Below are 21,871 nucleotides of genomic sequence, written 5' to 3' on the forward strand. Positions count from 1 at the left end.
CATATTTACTCTGATGATTAACCAATGTGAAACGTTAACTGGATTATTATTGGTTCAGTATGCAGGTAAGCCCCAATGTGCCTCAATTTTAAACCTCAGCTGTTTTGTGTTACACATATCAAAATAATAAATGTTTTTTGGGGTTGAAATGTAGTATTTATTCCCACACAGTTTAGTGGTGGTCAGGCTTAATCTACAATCTTTCCATCCAGAGTCCAGTATTTCAATCCTTGAACTGCCTCTGCCCATACTGAGTTAACATAAACTCTCAGGAGTATTAAGTGCATCCCAAACAATATGTATATTGTATACACAATATAAACAAAAAGATGCAGGTTTTTTACTCATTTCCATTGGCACAGGTGTATAAAATCAAGCACCTAACCATGCAGTCTGCCTTTACAAACATTTGAAATTGAATGTGCAAACTCACTGTGGATGCATGATGTTAACTTTTCATTATAATTTGTTAATATTTCTTGTTTGGTTTGCCTGTTTTTTTCTTAGTGAATGTGAACCATCCACATTGTAAGACATACTGATTGTGATAGGTGGCACTCAACTGTGCATATACTGTATATTCAAGCGCTGTGGGCCTTTTTGAGTTTTGAACCATTTAAAGTTGTTGACTACAATCCTCAGTAAAGTAGGAAACATTATTGCAAGTATTCTGTGCTATGTGTTTTTAATTAAACACCCCATAGTGTTTACTCTGCCTATACCCAAAATCCTTCTGAGCTGTTACAAAATAGACTTTTGTTTTGAAATGTAGAACTAAGATATTAAGTAAAATATAGTATAGACAGAATATCACTTCCTTTTGAAGACATATTTTAAACTTAAATGCACAAAAAGTGATGATCCAAGATGATGCTTTATTAAGACCAAAATACAATGCCTGCAGAGGCTCCTTATTTAAATCATGATAAAATGTTGATTTAAAAAAAATCCAATATAGGCACGTGCATAGTCTGATTAATCACTAAGAAAAGAGAAACAGTGAGCACAGTTTTAATGTACAAGCCCACATGTCCTAGTCCTCATCCAAGGACAAGTCACTTAGTCAACATAGTCTTTATTATGGTCCTGGACAACAAGCCATCAAAGAACAATTTGCCAACTGACACTGTCACAGCAGAGCCGAGCTGTTCGTCACTGTAAAACAACTGGACCTTCCTCCTCAGAAGCTGGTCAGGATTTATCACATAATCCTGCAGTATTTTTATATTCTCTCCTCATGTAGGACTCTAGAATCCACTGCCGGGTGCCTGGCTCTGTCACATGCAAACAGGCAAACTGCAAAAGAACATCATGAGGATCTTACAGCTTCATTATAAACATCCAGAATCAATTTGAACAGGCAATCAGATTTTTTTCTAATTTAATTAATGCAAGTTTATCTCTTGTTGTAATATTTTCTGTAATCATATGGCAGCACTTGTAATATTGGAAGATAAGGCATGTTATTGATGGAGAGTAGGTGAATGCTGCCACATCTTTAATTAGTATGAATCCAACAATATTGTTGAGTGCATTGTTAGATGACAGTGATAAACATACAGCTGAACTGTACGGGCATGTAAACATTTATTGCTTTATTCTGACACTAACAACAAAGTGTACTATTTCTGCAGCTTCATAATTTACACAGTATCATTAAAATGTAGACTACAATTGCAAATTGATGTGGACACCCTTCCAAATTATTTTTATTGACAAAATCATTCATTAAAGCGATGCTAGGTTAAGGTAATTTGTAGGTTTATGTAAGTAATTGGTTTTCATTGTATTATAGTTTCATTGTTTGTAAATGATTATTTTTAATTGTTTTATTGATTGTTGTACACTGATGAATGTGACAGAAAATGAAATGCTTATTATTTTAAATGAAAATTAGGATTATATAAATAGTTCTGTGATAACTTTGTTGACCCATCTAGCAAGAAACAACAAACCTATCAGAATTACCAGGAGTTTTTCTTCTGTGTAAAAATAACATTTGACGTAAATGAGTGTCTAAAAGATACCACTGGCTGACAGGTTTTCTTCTTATTGGTCCCTCTGTGGTCTGGTTGAGGTGAATGCATGAATTTTGTAGGTTTTACAGAGGACAAAATCTGATTTATGCACTACTGGCAGGTGAAAAGAAGAGGCCACCAACATCAGAAGTGTCAGAGAGGGCAGGTGCTTGTCTGCAGCTCTTCTCAGCCAGCACTAGGTGGTGCAAAAATCACAGGAATTGCAACCAAGGATTGGAAAAGACTAAACTGGGAAAAATAGGGACCTGTACCCAATATAAAATTTTGAAATGAAAAAATGCATCAGTGACAACCCTGTATTGTTGTACACCTTAAGACATGTTTGCAGGAAAAATTGGGGGGGGAAAAATGACACCTTAAACACTTCATCGCTTGGTATCCTCAGTGCCAAAACGTCTTTCAAGTGTTGTGAAAAAGAATGGCAACATTACAAATTGGTAAATGCTTTACCATCCCCACTTTTTGGAATGTGTTGCAGGCCTGAAATGCAGGAATGGGTGTTTATTAATAAATGAAGTAAAGTTGAGCAGACAAAACATGAAATCTTTCATCCTGTCTGCAATAAAATAAAAGTCAAACTAAATGTAAGAAATACTGCATTTTTCTTCTTTTTTTTAGATTCAGGGTTGTACATTTGGTTGGGATCAGAGCTTGTGTAGAATAAGCTGGTTCTAACTGTCAGCTAGGCTTATTATCACAATTGTGCATGATAAATTGCTGTCACCAAACAGACAAAGCTGAGTCAGTCATAATATATCAATCTAGAATAAATGTAAGATCTTTACTAATTTAATAAAACACCCTCATCCTGATTTATGACAATACAATTTACATTTTTCAACACAGCCTTTTGCTGATGCTAGCAATAATATAACCCATTAATCATCCCTTTTATAGGCATTTTTTATATAAGAAGACAAAAGCATAAGAATGAATGAATCTCTAGTCTTAAAGCAAATGCTTGGATTTCTAATTAGCAAAGTATATCGGCTACACTGATTCAATTTAGACAAACAGCTGTTCATCTTATTTTGCAGATAAACATTGATAATCATATGCATTAAAGTAAAGGTGAAACATTTTCTATTCCTTTATCTTTCTTATTAATCTCTAAATCCAAAAGGCAGATACCCGAAGTGTTTTTCTTTGTTTAACCAGTGTACTTGTCCTTGATTTACTGTTAACATAAGATAACATTTAGTGACATAGGTAATGATAATCTTAAAGTTCTGAATGTGTCTGCTGCTATCTGCCACTTGATAATTAAAACATCCTGTACTTCTTGAAAAACACATTTTTATTTTCTTTAGTTACTGTATTAAATTACTGTTGTTTTTTTTCTGAACAGATCACCAAGCACTTTATTAGGTACACCTATTTGGTATGTACATTCATTAATTATTGTTACTGATTTAATTATACAATTATTTATTTATTAGGATTTTAACGTCATGTTTTACACACTTTTGTTTACAGGTAGTTACTCGTTACACAAGATTCATCAGTTCAAGTTTCAATGTCAAACACAGTCATGGAGAATTTTGTATCTCTAATTCACCTCACTTGCATGTCTTTGGACTGTGGGAGGAAACCGGAGCTCCCGGAGGAAACCCACGCGGACACAGACTGCTCCACCTGGGAATCGAATCCAGGACCTTCTTGCTGTGGCGCGACAGTGCTACCCACCATGCCGCCCTAATTATACAATAAATAAATAAATACATTCATCCAAATAAGCTTTACTTCTATGTATTGTTGTACTGTCTTGAATTTTGGCAAGGTGTTCCTGTCATAAACTTACATTAGGTTAACAGTATGATTAAATAACAGAGAATGGGATGTTGAACAAGCTCATGGTCGGATGTCCACATACTTTTGCCAATATAGTGCACTTTTGGTAGTGTTAATTAATTCTTATCAGTCCACTCTTAATTAAAGCTGATATGTGATATTTTATCAGTATCCAACTTTACACTTTATGCTCAGCCACAAGCAGTAAACTTATAGATATAGTAGGAAAGCCAGGTTCTCACATACAGCGACTGTTAGTTCAAACTCAGGTCCCCAGGACACAATGTGCCACTGTGTTTCTCTTACATTTGACTTGTGTACAACAGGCCAGGAAAATCCTAGATAATACACAAAACAGAAAACAGATAATAAACAAATGCCTGTAGAATACTGTGTGCTAGCCATCTGTGTAGATGTTGCATAGCTTCTCAACCTCTTAGTGTCGATTTCCCAAAGCCAAGTCTTGCATGCAAATCTTCCATTAAACGTTTCTCCAAATCTTTACACATCAGTACAGAATTTCTAGCTACATCTACTGCTACATTAATACTGAATTATAATAATTCAAAGATACACAAGAAATACCATGATACCAAAAGAAACTCTTGTTAATGGAGTTGTGAACGCCATTGTTTACCAGATAAATATTACCCTCTACTGGCCATACAGAAGCCCTTTTGTAAGTAACTGACAAATGTGTAAAGCCTCAAAATGTCAAAAAGCTGTTAAGGATGTATAAAATGATTAAATGTACAGATTTTTATTATAAGAAAAAAATGCACAGTACATTTTCTAAATAAATTCACTGTAGCTAAATAAATTAGCTAGTAGAGCTTGATAAAAAAGCTGTACTTACAAGGTTTAAGATTAGTGAGTTTATTTAACGTATTCAGCTATGTTCAATTAGCCAAACTAGCTTTAATTAATTGCTTGCTTATTAGGATTTTAACGTCATGTTTTACACTTTGGTTATATTCATGACAGGAACGGTAGTTACTCATTACACAAGGTTCATCAGTTCACACAAGGTTATATCCAACAGTCATGGACAATTTAGTGTCTTCAATTCACCTCACTTGCATGTCTTTGGACTGTGGGAGGAAACCGGAGCACTCGGAGGAAACCCACGCAGATATGGGGAGAACATGCAAACTTCACACAGAAAGAACCTGAACCGCCCCACCTGGGAATCAAACCCAGGACCTTCTTGCTGTGAGGCGACAGTGCTACCCACTTAGCCACCATGCCACTCAGCTTTAAATAATTAGTTGTTCACTTTTTTATTTATACACTTCCAGTATATAAATCATGAATTCGCTTAATTAATTATAAATATAAATACAATTATTTTGTACTTGCATTAACAATTGATTTGTTCAGAGAATTATGGGGGGGAAGTATTCAGACACCACAAATATTTACATAATTTAATTGCATAACTTTTATTAGTGATTATTACTCCAAAACATTTACAGTAATAGGCACATTTTTCAAATCTAAAAGGTTCATAATTGAAATTGGGAGACTGTCTAGAGAATGCAAGCATCTTAAACTTTAAACACCTCTAAAAGGTCCCATTACATTGATCCATTTGTCTCTTTAATGACGTCAGGTTTCAGTACTGTGTAAAAGCAAGCCCAATGTCATGATGCTCCCACCTACACTTGATTGTAGGTATAGTTTTTTGGCATTATATGGCAAACCCATCCTTCTCCAAAAATGGCAAGGTCAATCATTCATTTCATTTTCATGTTTTACCACTGCTTTATCATGGTCAGGGTTCCAGTGTCTCTAGCTTCCCCAAAATCACTGGCCTGGATGCTTTAACATACCCCGGACAGGCCTTGGCCATCCACTCTCCAACATAACCAACCATGTCTGTATGTAGACAACTGACTGGCCTATAGCACCGCTGGGCATTCGAACCCTGGTTCCCAGCAGTGGTAAGCTAACGTATTTCACCTGCGCCACCCACGTACAAAGGGTATTTAATATGTGTTTTATTTTTTCAATATTTTATGTTTACCATTTTTCTTATTTGTCTAAATGTTTATGTACAAATTAGAGATAGTGAATAATTTTTCACTTATTTAATTATTTTTGTAACATATTCATTCATATTCATAAATACACTTCACAGCCAAAACCAGACACCCCTTCTAATTATGTAGTTCAGGAGTTGCAAGTTGCAAACAGATTTATCAAATCAATTATATAAATTAGATTATATATTTATAAGGTCATTTGGCCAATGATTTGGCAGGTGTGGAGTCAAATTTTTGTCAAACCCTTTTAACTACCCTTTGTCAACTGGGCAGTAGTAGCATAGCAGACTACTGGACTAGTAATCAAAAGGTCACTGCCAGGCTGTCACTGTTGGGCCCTTGAGCAAGGCCCTTAGCCCTTAATTGCTTAGACAATATACTGTCACAGTACTGTAAGTCACTTTGGACAAAATGTAAATGTTAACTAAATGGGCAAAGATAAAAAGCAATGGCAGTGGAACACAACATTGTAAAACAAGAAACATAACTTTTAATTTTCACTTCACTAACATCTTACTCTTCACATTAACAAACACTTTAGTCAGACTTATTATGAAGGTTGGGTAGATATGGATGGTGCAACCTCATATTTCGCAAGCTAGGCATTGCTGCCAGATGGCTGTAGGGATTTCCTGCATGTGTATGACACAACCTTTAAAACAGACACTGGGCTGCAAAATTAGGGAGTGGCTCAGGAATGTTTTCTCGTCCTTAAAAGTAACAGGAAACAAGGTATATAGACAGTGGGGGCAGGGCTAACATGTTAAGACATGAGTTTTGTGGGAACTAAGTGAAGGGTGGCACGGTGTTTAGAAAATCCTAAAGATTGAGTTTAATTTTTAATATCATAATAATCAATTTACCACTCTACTTTATCAAATTACCTATCTACTTTAGATTGTCATTAGATTGTCAAGTATGAAATCTGATCATACAAGGGTAAAATACAAGGGTAAAATATTTAGAATGTAAACAAACAGCAGTGTGAATGTTCAGTTGGGTCATTATTATTACTAACCACACCCAAAGTGTACTTTTAAGAAGTACTGAGCGGAATGAATGTTCAGTTGGGTCATTATTATTACTAACCACACCCAAAGTGTACTTTTAAGAAGTACTGAGCGGAATTTACTACGTGTAGCAGTCTCGTACACACAAACATGTACACACACACGTTATGGCCGTTAAAATTTAGAATGACCTCAACCACATGCTTGAGTATGTGAAGGTCATGTTACTGATATGAATCATATCCTTAGTTTTTGTATGAGTGCCAGGCATACAGTACATATTTTTCTGGTGTTAGTAATGTAAACAAAGAGCTTAACACTCCTCTAACACCATATAAGGAGGTTCCTGTTCTCCATAACAACATTAGCTAGTATTATTTATGTCTAATACCAGCTATGAAAATACTGATTGCAGCTTTCTCAAGACATAGAGTACATAGCTTGTACTCTATGTCAATGCATGAAAACAATAAATGTTTAATACCCTATATTTACAGTTGAAGTCAAAGGCTGACATACACTTGTATGAGAGATGTATGCAATCAGAATCTTGTTATTTCAATGATTTATGCAACTATTATTTCCTGTGATGTAACTTTTTGATCACATACTTCTTACAAACTGCTAAGTAAGCTTGAATGGAAAGTATTTGTCAATTGCATTGGTTATTTATTTATTAGGATTTTCACATCCTATTTGACACACTTTCACAAACTTAGACAGTGTTATTATTAATCTCACAGCATTAGCCCCTCAGCCCTAACTCAAAAAACCCTTTGCATCCATTTCCAACTTATGATACGTCTTTGGCAAATTCTGATTATGTAGGATGAATTAAGACTTCTAGTAAGAGGAATGTAATAAGTACTGTCTGTCATAAAATAGTGCAGTACCTAAAAATCTACTTTTCTGGGAGGGGGATTGTAAAGACTCAATGGCATGTCTGAAGGATGAAAGGTTGGATATCACATTTATTGCTACTTCAAAAGCAAAGGACAGTGGTAGCCTAGTGGATAGAGCTTTGGGCTAGCAACTGAAAAGTTCTGCCCTTAAACAAGGCCCTTAACCCTGTCTGCTTCAGGGGTGCCGTACAATGCCTGACCCTTGCAAACAAGCTGGGATATGCGAAGAAATAATTTTGTTGTACTGTACATGTGTATATGACAAATAAAGACATTCTATTCATCAATTCTTCTAAGCAACTTCAACTGTTTGTTTGAGTCAGTGAATGAATACAATAGTGTGTTATGGCTTTATATTGAGTTTGCAGATGCCCTGTAAAAAGAAGAGCCCAGTGGTTGATGGAGGATTGGACATGTCTTAATTTAATGAACCCAAAAAAGCACATTTACACATGAGTACACATTTATGTAAGCTTTTTTTTTTTTTTTGCTTCAATTGTATATACAGTACTATATTGTAACCTGAAATGGCAGGAATATAACTTACAAAACCCCAGAATATAATTATGAGCAGAATATTATAATTTTAACAATAAATATGTACAGTTTAGGATATATGCAATTGTTTGTTCAGCTCAAATTAGTCATAAGAGTAAATAAAAAACAAGTAAAAAAAACAAATAAAAAAAGCACAAAGTGTTTTCAAGTACTAAGCAGTAAATTACAGCAGCAGTGAGCAAATCTACAATTCCAACTTTGTTTTCTGAAACAGCCAAAATATTCACATCTAAATTTCTTTACATTTTTTTAATCAGCGATAAAAAACCAGTTTGATAAATTGTCATTTAGGGGGGCAGTGCCTGGTGTTGATGCAGTTTACAAAATGAAGAAAGCACTAACTGCTATAGGCTGAGTTGTGTGTGCTATGATGTTTCCATTAAATACCTTTAACAAACAAAGTCTTAAACATCTAATAAAATACAATATATAGAGCCAGTTCTTGTTGAATAAACTCTGAGAATTAGGATCCTGTAATAGTGAAGACTCACCAGGAGGACAAGCATCCATTTGGGGTTTATTAAAACAGTAAACTGTCAAAATTAAATTAAATTAAAGGTAAAAAATAAGAGGCCAAACAAATGCTAACAAGAATACAGGGGAATATAATTTAGAAGGATTACACAGGAACTGGCAAAACTTCACAAGGAGAACATGCAAACCAAGTCCTTTTATAGAAAGTAAACAGGAAGTGCTGGGTTAAAGCTTCTTGAGCTCAAGTAAAATTCAAGTGATGTTGACCCCTATTGGCCTGGAGAAGTATTGTCACCAGAGTTCACATTGTCCATACAGCTGGTTATAGATCTATTATGAAGTGCAATGTGCTACAAATAGAAATGGGGTATTGTTGTTAAGATAAATATATCTTAGTAGAAAATCTTAGAAGTGCAATTCAAATTAAATATGAGATGGTGGTATGTAAATTGATTAAAAAAAATTATGTCAGTAGGTGTGTGTAAATTTTTTGAACCTGCAAATAAACACATAGAGTATAGTGACTAAGTCAAGCCAGAGTAAGCTTAGGGTAAGGAAAAGGGAAAGAATAGTATTTTATATTCAAAATAAAATCCAAAACACAATAAAGTGTGCAAATATTCTAAGGAGCTAGATTAAACTAAACAAAGCTATGTTTGTTTGTGTTTTAAGTTGCTTCATGAAGTTTATGTAGTGAGCCATTGTCATTCATTTGTTTCCCACATTCTTCGCATGTTGCCATTCTTCTGTTATATCCCAGGATTTTTACTCACTGTAGCCTCAGGCTACCACTACAATGCTTCCATGGAAGTCATGCTTGAGTGCTTTATTTACTCTTAACAACATATCACGCTCATGCTAGCCGGATCTTGTGATGCATCACAACAAAGGGGGCAGTGTCTCAGATCAAAGAGATGTGAAGTATATTCACACACAAAGAAAATATTTTATTTTATAAACTTTTATACATTCTGTCTGAATGATAATGGAAAGATGCTTATTGTTCACACGTCCAAGGGAAGTCTAAAGTCTATTTGTATGCTTAATTGTGTTTTTTATAGACTGATAATCTTAAATTATCTGATCTGTTAATAGACTATAAACAGTTCACTGTCTGATTATCATACAAACTGAGTTTATTGGGGTTCATTACTATCATTACTACTGTACATTCATCCATCCTTTTCACTTGTCTCTCAAATCCTTCCACCTGAGTGGTATGTACCACCTAGGTCAATAATCAATTACAAAATCCGGGTACCAGCCTGTATACGTAAAGTGGATTCAGTAGATTTGTAGACTTGAAGATTTGCACACTTTATTGTGTTTTGGATTTTATTTTGAATATATATATAAGTCATTTTATCCAAAAATGTACACATAATTACCCCCAATGATAAAATAAAATCGGGTTTTATAGTTTTTGAAATAACAAGAATTGTGTGTAGAAATGTGTTAAATGTGTCTAGAACTCAGTTGGATTCCACCAGGGCCGGAGTGGGCCCCTTTTTCAGCCCGGGAGTTTCATGACCAAACCCGGCCCACTTTTTCCATGCAGGAGGAATTTAAATAAATGAAACAGCAGCTAGCTCTTACAATGCCTTTTTATTGGGTATAAGTTCAGGTATATGTTGGTAAGTTAACAGAAAACACTTCACTTGAACATGTTTAATTCAAATTTAAATCAGATAAAGATTTAAAAGGTAAAAAAATTTGATAAAAATGAAAACGTATTTACATTTGTACAGGAGCAATAAGTTGAAATAAAAATAATTTGAAATTAAAACTGCATTTGTCTTCCCAACAGAGAGGTGCTCTATTGTTAGGTTTACACTAAGCTTTACTACACGCATATTTAGTAGGCTACATACAGCATCAAAAGCCTCCTAAGCAGTGCACTGGTTTCTATAACTTTATTAATAACGGTGTCATTGTCTATAGACATGAGACATGGCTTATCTGCTCTGAGGCTAAAAAAAACATTTCATTAAGGGTTAGCCTATTTTGCTGAATAACATAACATGCTTGAAGTTTTTTTTTTTTTTTTTTAACAATTTAGCCTATATTATGATGGTGTAAAATTGATAGTGATTTAGGTTATTTGTCTCCATTTGTTAAAATGCTATCGTGCTGACATCTTTCTGAATGTCTGAACAATTTAACATATATCATGTACAGGGGTTGGACAAAATAACTGAAACACCTGGTTTTAGACCACAATAATTTATTAGTATGGTGTAGGGCCTCCTTTTGCGGCCAATACAGCGTCAATTCGTCTTGGAAATGACATATACAAGTCCTGCACAGTGGTCAGAGGGATTTTAAGCCATTCTTCTTGCAGGATAGTGGCCAGGTCACTACGTGATGCTGGTGGAGGAAAACGTTTCCTGACTCGCTTCTCCAAAACACCCCAAAGTGGCTCAATAATATTTAGATCTGGTGACTGTGCAGGCCATGGGAGATGTTCAACTTCACTTTCATGTTCATCAAACCAATCTTTCACCAGTCTTGCTGTGTGTATTGGTGCATTGTCATCCTGATACACGGCACCGCCATTGGATGCACATGGTCCTCCAGAATGGTTCGGTAGTCCTTGGCAGTGACGCGCCCATCTAGCACAAGTATTGTGCCAAGGGAATGCCATGATCTTTGGGGCTTCTCCACACCGTACCTCTCCCGGATGTGGGGAAAACAGTAAAGGTGGACTCATCAGAGAACAATACATGTTTCACATTGTCCACAGCCCAAGATTTGCGCAGCCGTGGTTTTATGTTTTTTGGATACAATCCGGGTTAGCACCCGAACATCCCTTTCAGACAGCTTCCTCTTGCGTCCACAGTTAATGCTGTTGGATGTGGTTTGTCCTTCTTGGTGGTATGCTGACATTACCCTGGATACCGTGGCTCTTGATACATCACAAAGACTTGCTGTCTTGGTCACAGATGCGCCAGCAAGACGTGCACCAACAATTTGTCCTCTTTTGAACTCTGGTATGTCACCCATAATGTTGTGTGCATTGCAATATTTTGAGCAAAACTGTGCTCTTACCCTGCTAATTGAACCTTCACACTCTGCTCTTACTGGTGCAATGTGCAATTAATGAAGATTGGCCACCAGACTGGTCCAATTTAGCCATGAAACCTCCCACACTAAAATGACAGGTGTTTCAGTTATTTTGTCCAACCCCTGTATATTCTCTGTTATATTTTACATTACAAATAACTATCTTAGTTTAAACAAAAACCTTCCATTAATGAGTTAGGCTATTTAATATATTACACTTATGTTTATTATTTTCAGCTTGAAACTGGATATTTGTGATTAATGGTGTGTATTGGGTTCTACAAAATAAACTATGATAAGTTGACATTGCAAATGTTGCGCAATACCGGCTGCATGGGGTCTGTTCTCTGGAAAACAGCTCTGTTCATTTGGCACATTTGGCACATTTGGCAGCATCTTCTTCCAACGCCTTTCTTTTTTTTAAACCTGGCCTTTTCGGCTTTACCTGGCCTCTACCTGCCCTCCATCACCACCGACTGATTGGTTTGCGCTATTCTGTTGCTATATTTACTTTTACCGGCGCTCCAGAAAAGACGCCTCGTGGGCCAAACCAACTTAAACATTTGGGAGGGGAGAATTCCCTCAGATGGTAGAACCCATTTAATCTACTGCAATGTAAGGGCTGCGCTGTCAGATGAATGGAGAATGAATGCAAGAAGAAGATTAGATAAATGACAGATAAGTGTCAAAATTATTTTTCCCATCCAACCGGCCCAAACTCGAGATTGACATGAGCCGGCCCATCGGGAATCCTCCCGAATCTCCCGATTAGCCACTCCGGGCTTGGATTCCACCCAGTGGCAATTTGAATTAATTGGACATCTTGATTAATGGGTCAGTTTGAAAAGGCACACAAGTGTGGTCTATAAGTTCCCACAATTTACACTGCATTGTCAGGACCAAAAAAACAAGCCATTGAGTTCAAGGAATTGTCTGTTTGACAACCTTTTCCGCTGCACTCTATAAGTAAGGCCTTTATAGCTTTATGAAGTAAAGGGCATATGACGGCATTAAAGAACTCTTATTTTGCACTAAGCCTGCAAAAAACAAGCTGAGCGCATCACCTGGCAAATATAATTCCTACAGTGAAACATGGTGGGGCCAGCATCATGCTAATAAGGTGGGGGATGGGTGTTTCTCAGCAGCAGAGACAGGGAGGATGGTGGGGATAAAGGGACAGATGAATGCAGCCAAATTAAGGGACATTTATTAAGTAAGCCTTCTCCAGAGCACACACAAACTCAGACTGGGGTGAGAGTTTTAACATAATGATGAACAGCCAAAACAACCCTGGAATGGCTTTGGGCTAAGTCTCTGAATGTCCTTGAGTGGTCCAGCTAAAGCACCAACTTAAACTTTAGGAAACTTTAAACTGAGGACAGTCAACAAAATCTCGCCATCCAGTCAGAGAGCAATTGAGAAGATCTGCCATGTAGAAAGGGATAAAGTGCTTAGATGTGTAAAGCTTGTAGAGGTGTACCCAAGAAGACTTATAGCTGTACTTGCTACCCAAGGGGCTTCTAAAAAAATAAATAAACAGTTTGAATACTTTTTTAAAATTATTTTAGCTTTTTTAATAAACCATTAATAATACTTTGCATTAAGCAGACACTTTTTTATCCAAAGCGACTTACAGTACTGTGACAGTACACTGTCTAAGCAATTGAGGGTTAAGAGCCTTGCTCAAGGGCCCAACAGTGGCAACTTGGCAGTGGTAATGCTTAAACCAGTGATCTTTCAATTACTAGTCCAGTACCTTATCAACTAGGCTACAACTGCCCTATGCATGATGTGTGCCTACAGTTAGTGCAACAGGACCCTGTTTACACCTTTGTAAAATATTTAATGTACAATTTAATATACAATATAAATATACATATAAAAATGTATACAATTACATAATGCTAATATATTTACTATGTAATATAAATACAAGTATACTGTATAATGATAAATGAATATGGTATATAGTATAAATAAAATATATATAATAATAAATAAAAATGGTATATGAGTCGCAGTGCATGCTTATCGCAAAATGTAAGTATTCTGTATGATTTCTTTTAGCATTAAAAGCACATTGTTGTCACTTAACGGTCTGTACATATATATACTGTATATGTTTGGCCAGGCTGAACGATGCCGGCTGTTTGCCAGGCCTGGTCCTTGAAAACAACATGTGCTTCTAAAACAGTCTTGACACTCAGATTCAATCCTGTATTCTGGGTAAGGCCCACTGTTATTGAGCGTTTCTTGTATTGTGTGTATGAGACGCTTTGCATTGGCATGAGTTCAGAGCAGGAATAGTAGGAGACATTGAGATCGTGGTACAGGCAGGGTGAGTTGGGTTTGCTGATTGCAGTGTTCCCTAAATAGCAGCGCTTGGAACAGTCAGTGTTTAGAGTGGACCAATGCCTGCGAGAGAGAGGGGAGACTCTGTGGTAAACAGAGCCTCCTGCTAAGGGCACTCGGTGCACTGGTGAACACGTGCTCCTGCTGTCTACAACACAAACACAGCGTGGAGAAGGAGGAGCCCGGTTTCTAAGAAATCGTAACTGACTGGAACAAATGTCAACTCCACCCCTTAAGCCTTCCACCATTTCTCCACCATCCCTCTCTGAGTGAACAAACATTGTTCAACCTTCTTAAGTTCTGCTCAGGACAAATGATCTGACCTAAATATTTTCTGAATCATGTTTATTTGAACATAATATCACTATATGTGATTTTAATATTTGAGGGAGCTAAATATAATACTACATAAATAATTCACTGTAGAAAGAATATAAAGTAAATTTGATTAATATTGCTATAAGTTTTAGATATCATGTGCAGTCATAGCTCAGTGGTTAAATTACTGAACTATTAGTTAGAAGGTTGGTGGTTTAGTATAGGTAGATACAGATCCTGAGAGAGAAACCCTTAGCGCAATATTAGAATATACCCTAGAGCAGCGGTCCCCAACCTTTTTTGCACCACAGACCGGTTTCATATAAGATATAATTTCACTTACCGGCGGGGGGATTTAACAGTATTACTCACAAATGAGCTTTTTCGCTGCAATAACGCTGCTCCCATCTAGGGGTGATAAAAGACAATAACACCCAAAATTTGTTGGAAATGGAAGCAGTGAAAACTGCTTTTGTAGCGATCTCTAATCATTTATTCTTTCTGTGCGGCCCGGTAGTAAATGACCCACGAACCGGTACCAGTCCGTGGCCTGGTGGTTGTGGACCACTGCCCTAGAGAGGTCTTATTTACACTCATTTAGACACTAATGGGAGTCACGAGTCTATCTACTGGTATGTTTTATGTATGGGTGGAAAGTGAGTACCCAGCAGAGACCCACACAGACACAAGAAAAACATTTATAGGTAGGCAACTTGGTTCACAGAATCTGTATAACACCAAAACTACCTGCTGTGCCACAACACATTCAAGTTATTTTGTGAGGAAGACTATGTGTCTGTTCGAAAACCTAGTGAGCTGCCTTGCTGTCTACTGCCTACACAGGCAGCTGCCTCAGTTAGAGGATTCTAATAAGACATCGACTTATAAGTCCCATTATTTGGACGCACTACTCAGACAGTGCTTAATATGCTAACACATTTAGCCTCATGCCATTCAAACCAATGGGATGAGGTGGCACAAGACGCTAGCATGTCAACTAACATCTCCCTCCATGTACAAACAGTTGAATTGTCACTGATAAGCCCGAATTTACAAATAAATGACACTTGTACATGTTTATACAAATTAAAATCAACGATACTTTGTTTATGTTTGAAAAGAACTTAGTTTGTTGCTCCACATTTGTCCGCCTTTTTTTGTGAGAAAATTTGTGCCGCACTGAATGCTGGGATTGCCTTCAGCACTAAGAAAGCATTGGATGCTCCATCATTATTCAGACAAAATACAGTTCAAATTTAAGGTACCTTACTAGGCAGCATTTTAAGGCTAAGAATTCAAACAGCTTTCTTCTCGGTAGAGCGCGTAGGATGACGTAAAATGCGTCTATGTCGAGAGCTCACTAGGTTTTCTAACAGAGCCTATGTAATGTTGTGTGTCCATTCTACTAACCATTTGGGGTTTTACGCATCTTAACCGCAATATTTTTATCCTATTAGCTCTCATCACCTTATCACAGACACCTGAGGCTCTCACACACACACGTGAGGATCATCCCTTACTCCACTTCACATAGCTTCCTTTTCCATAGACTCGTGGCACAGCTTTGCACTATTCCCATGTGCACTTGCTTGCCACTTCCTAATTACGTGTTATTTAGGAGTTATTTCCTAGTTATTATTTACTATTTATATTTATATATATATATATATATATATATATATATATATATATATACACATTACAAGCGACATATACTTGGAGAATTACAGACATCATACATCATTGAAAGAAAAAGAGAATTTGCTCTTCAAAAATGCAATCTCCTAAAATTAGTAATTATGCTTATATTATTCTAGTATACTATATACTTAATATTATATATGATATACTAATATTATACAAATTCTTAGGTAACTTACCACAAGTAATTACATTTTTATCTGAAATATTGACCCTGTTAACTACAGGGAAAGGAATGCTGTTAAAAAAAGAATTATAAGTTAAGTGTGCTTTAAAAAAAGTTTTTAGATTGAGCGGAATGCTGTTTTCAGAACAGCCCCAGATCATCAAACTACCATCACCATTAGTCTACAAAATATTATCCCAAAAGTCTCGGATGTCATCTAGATGTGCTTTGGCAAATAAAAAACAAGCCCTATTGTTCTTTTTGTTCAGCAGTTGTATGCGCCTCTCCCATGTATGACATTTTGCCCTTATTGTGTTACTCTGTACACTGACTTTAACAGAAGCAAGTGAGGTCTGCAGTTCTTTAGATTTTGTTTGGGTTCTTTTGTGACCTTCTGGATTAACCTACCACTTCTGGGTATGTTCACCACTATTCCAAGTTTTCTCCATTTGTAGAGAAATGGCTTTCACTGTGGTTTGCTGGAGTTCCAAAGCCTTAGTAATGGGTTTGAAGCTCTTTACAGACTGGTAGACTTTGTTTAACATCTGTATTTAAATCTCTTTAGAATGTGGCATCATGTCCTGCTTTTTGAGACCTTGTACCATGTTCATATTGCCAGGCAGGATCTAATTAAGTGATGGTTAGATTTAACAGTTCTGGCAGTAGTCATGCTTGAGTGTGGCTAGTGTAATTAAATCTAACTAAGTTTGCTTAACTGGATGATTTTCATGTTTTACCACCATTCATTCTGGTTAGTGTCATGGCAGGTCCAATTTTCCTGGAATCACTGGGCACAATGCAGAAACACAACACAAATAGGCTGCAATACATCACAGGAACTCAGCCATCCCCCCCCTAGACATAGCCATTTATATCCGTATGTAGACACCCGACCAGTCAATAGCACCACTAGGGATTGGAACATTGGATCCTAGCGGTAGTGGGCTATCATAAATTACCAGTGTGCCACCCGAGCACCACTGTAGCTGTTTATACTGCCTAATTCTAGCATGACAAAAGGGCCTAAAAGTTTCTTTAACTGGTTCCATGAACATAATGAGATCAATGTACTTTAATGACCCTCCCAATTACCATATCTAATTCCAACACCTTGAATACCCTTGTAATGTGGTACAATGAGAGATTTCCTCAAATATATTGTGGCGCCGGCGAGCAGGAAGGATAGCGTCAGGGCCGCAAGTGAGCTGCCTTTGGCAGTTCACTCAGTGGTTTAAGGACAGACACCCATTCATACACACATACATTCATACAACAGACAAACATATAAGCTACTTACCCAACCCTCACCGCAGCCACCCCACTCCCAACAACGGGATACACGGCTACGGTGAGCTTAGACACCACTGCCGCAAGGCTTTCTGGGTAAAGTCTGTGCCGACGCTACACTATTCATTTAAAAATAAGGGTAATAAAATGCTGATTTTTACTGAAGTAAAAAATAATGTAAAAGTAACATAAAAGTAATTACAAAAGGCTAGAATACACTTAATGCATGAATATCTACTTGATTAGCAGTAAAGCAGGATTAAACACTGAAGCAGACATTTAACTGCTCATTCATCAGAAAAAAGTGTTTTAATGTTATGTTCTCTCTCTAATCTCTTACCATCTTGAAGCAGGTTTGGGCCTTTAAGCAGTTGGTAAGGGACACTGTAGAAAGCTGTGGCAATAAAGTGGTGATGGTGTTAGGGATGTTGTGAATAATTAGACATGGGGCATAATTTTGTCACTATTTTATTCTACACAGATCTGTCCCACACTCTACTTGGGGACTTGGATTCAAGAATAAAAGCATCACAGTGGGGGAAGTAGTGGAACTAATTATTCAGGCCCCCCAGTAGGAGGGACTAGACTAAAAAGTTTGCATTGCATTGAAAAGGGAAGGGGGGCCATGGAGATTCAATTTGCACATGGCCCAAAATTCTTGGCACTCATGAAACATCCCTGAGGGGGGTGCAGCAACTGTAAGGAGTGCTTTGGCAAAGTCAGTGCATGAACATGAACTCTATAAACCCTCTAAGAACCCTAACTGATCCTGTATCATTTTAAATCAGGCCACCTTATGGTTTCCTGCCCACATGAAACATTTACAACCAATTTGTTTGTTATATTTATTAGGATTTTTAATGTCATGTTTACACACTTTGGTTACATTCATGACAGGACAGGTAGTTTATTCATTACACAAGGTTCATCAGTTCACAAGGTTATATTAAACACAGTCATGAACAATTTAGTATCTCTAATTCTTCACCTCGCTTGCATGTCTTTGGACTGTGGGAGGAAACCGGAGCACCCGGAAGAAACTCACGCGGACACGGGGAGAACATGCAAACTCCACACAGAAAGGACCTGGACCGCCCCGCCTGGGGATTGAACCCAGGACCTTCTTGCTGTGAGGCAACAGTGCTACCCACTTAGTCACCGTGCCGCCCAAATGGTATAGTAATGGCATTAAAAAATAAAATCGGCCATACTGATCATAAGCAAATGATACAATAATAATTAAATCTTATGTTTTAATAATGATAAAATCAAAAATATATTATGACCACCCCAACGTTTTGTGCATTTTCTGCATTAATATTTAATCTTATTTAAATTTAAATTTTCTGCATTCAGTGGACGCTTTTATCTACAGTCTAAGCAATTGAAGGTTAAGGGCCTTGCTCAAGGGCAGATTCCCCAAAGTATGGTGCATGCCCTAAATTTATTTTAGAAATGTGTTTAAATACCTTTTCTGTTGAACTTACAGGCTTAATAATGAATGGTATAACCACTGATGAAGGAATATGGTGACACTGGCACATGCTTTCATCAATGCTGGTCTTTTATACATGTGTATTGATTAATTGGTACTAGTGTACATTGTTTAACAGTTCAGTTTTACTAGATTTTCTTAAAAGTTATTCCACTTGCATACATATATGAGGGATCTTCAAAAAGGACCGTTGTAGCCTAGTGGTTAAGGTACCACTAGGTGTAGGTGTAAGGTGGTTAAGGTACTGAACCAGTAATCCAAAGGTTGCCGGTTCAAGCCCCACCACTGCCAGGTTGCCACGGTTGGGCCCTTGAGCAAGGCCCTTAACCCTCAATTGCTTAGACAATTTACTGTCACAGTACTGTACGTCGCTTTGAATAAAATGTCGAAAATGTAAATGTAAAAATTTTCCACACTTTTATATTTTTGTTGGAAACGGTGAGGGCGGGAGGAGCAGTAATTGGTCGAGAGACTGAGAAAGAGCTTACAGTCTGGATTTCCACCTTTTTGGACCAGTCAAAGAAGCACTGTTGCCTCACAGCAAAAAGGTCCTGGGTTCGATCCCCAGGTGGGGTGGTCTGGGTCCTTTCTGTGCGGAGTTTGCATGTTCTCCCCGTGTCTGTTTTCTTCGGGTGCTCTGGTTTCCTCCCACGTTCCAAAAACATGCAGTCAGGTTAGTTGGAGACACTGAATTGCCCTATAGGTGAATGGGTGTGTGTGTCTGCCCTGCGATGGACTGGCGCCCTGTCCCCCACGATCTTAATTGGATAAGCGGTTAAGACAGTGAGTAAGTAAGTAAGTGAGATTTTCATGTGATGATGATGTGAAAGCAGCGGAGCATCAGCTCAACCAAAAACATTTTTGCTGATGGCATTAAAATGCATTGGCAGGTGACTTTGTAGAAAAGTGATGTAATTCTTAATAAATACAGTTTTAAAAAGTGCAGAAACTTTTTGAAGAACCCTTTTATTTTCAAGCTGAAGCACTTTTGTGGGAGGTTTGAAGAAGGGATTTTTCAGAATCCTTTTCACCACTGTTGCCTAGGCACATATGTAATGCATTACTTATGATGGGTTGTTGTGTTCAGAAATAGACTACACCTGGCACTGTGACAGGGAATAGTAACAACCAGTTTTCTTTCTTATTACAGTAAGGCACATTTTAGGGATAAGCAAGCAAATCAGCATTCCAGATGTGGCTTTCCTATTGTTTACACTATTCATACTTGCTCATGGAGTATTTCCTTCATTTCTTGGCATGGATTTACTGTGTACTGCTTTAAAATCACAGACACATTCCGGTCACCATGGGCTGCTTAAATGCTCTCAAATACCAGTACTTGCTGTCTAAATGTACAGCTGTCTGGTAAATACTCCCTGCTTTTTAGTCGTTCTAGCTATTTATCTACACATCTACCACACCCTGTATCATGCTCTGAGGGCTGTCAAATCACCCACATGACATAAATCAAGTAAAAATGCAAAAAATGTTATTACCTTTTCACACTACTGAATAATGGATATTTACCTTCCTGTGTGTATACATTATGACACCATAACAACCTGGTACATCTAGATGAACACATAGTTCCACAGCAGATCTGTTGTATGATTTATGATAGCATTACACAATGAGTACAAATGATTAGAAAGATCTAAACAGACTTTATCACAGTGTGATAAGTGAATGTTTGATAGATGTTCTGCTTGTTCAAAGTATTATGTATTTGTACACTTCTAGGAACTGGGCTGTATCTAAATGCTAAATCAAACAGCAGGCGTGACACTGTTCTATCATATACAATGAAAATACAGCCTTTTCTATAGTAAAAGCAAATATGACACTTTTTTGTTATTGAAGTAGCAGCATTATTAAGTCATAAAAGAAACATAATATAAAATATAAAGGCTTTACTGTGAGTCACCCTGATAAAAATTGTAATTTTCAACCTCATATAAAGTTCAGCTGTTCTAAAAAGATTTTCCTGACATTTTCAGAGAAGCATTTTGTAAATCTGCAGTAAAAAAAAAAAGAATGTGTGATTTAAACCTTTTTCAAAACTGAATGGTTTTTTTTTTTTCAAAAAAATGTTTTTACTGATCAACTTCATTGTATATAGCAAAAATGAAACCATTTAGAATTTGATGCCTGCAACACACTTCAAAAGGTTGGGACAGGGGCATGTTTAACTTTGCAAGTAACATTTTTGACCATTTTTGCTTGATACGGACTTGTTTAATATGCAAGACTTCAGCAACACATTGAGTACAGTGGTACCTTGAAACTCAAAGTCAGTTGGTTCTGGGAGTGGCGTCGAGTTTACAAGGCATTGAGTTGTAAGGTATTTTTCCCATAAGGATGTGTGGGAAACCTGTTAAGGCATTCCATGGTCCAGTTGAATTGCATATACACCGATCAGCCATAACATTAAAACTACCTCCTTGTTTCTACACTGTCCATTTAACAGCTCCACTTACCATATAGACTACTTCGTAGTTCTACAATTACTGACTGTAGTCCATCTATTTCTCTAGTACATACGTTTTTACCTGCTTTCACCCTGTTCTTCAATGGTCAGGACCCCACAGGACCACCACAGAGCAGGTATTATTTAGGTGGTGGATCATTCTCAGCACTGCAGTGACAATGACATGGTGGTGGTGTGTTAGT

The 21,871-nt window shown here is 37.1% G+C and overlaps 1 long non-coding RNA gene across 1 annotated transcript; it reads right to left on the minus strand.

Moving 5' to 3' along the window:
• Positions 1–855: 855 nt before the first annotated feature.
• On the minus strand, positions 856–20,819 carry LOC134310499 (uncharacterized). Its single transcript, XR_010011317.1, has 2 exons — positions 20,729–20,819; positions 856–1,296 (listed from the first exon to the last, which is right to left on the minus strand). It is a non-coding gene; the product is annotated as an uncharacterized LOC134310499 (long non-coding RNA).
• Between the last annotated feature and the right edge of the window lie 1,052 nt (positions 20,820–21,871).

Source organism: Trichomycterus rosablanca, chromosome 3 (assembly GCF_030014385.1).
Source record: "Trichomycterus rosablanca isolate fTriRos1 chromosome 3, fTriRos1.hap1, whole genome shotgun sequence".
In the NCBI taxonomy this organism is placed as follows: Eukaryota; Metazoa; Chordata; class Actinopteri; order Siluriformes; family Trichomycteridae; genus Trichomycterus; species Trichomycterus rosablanca.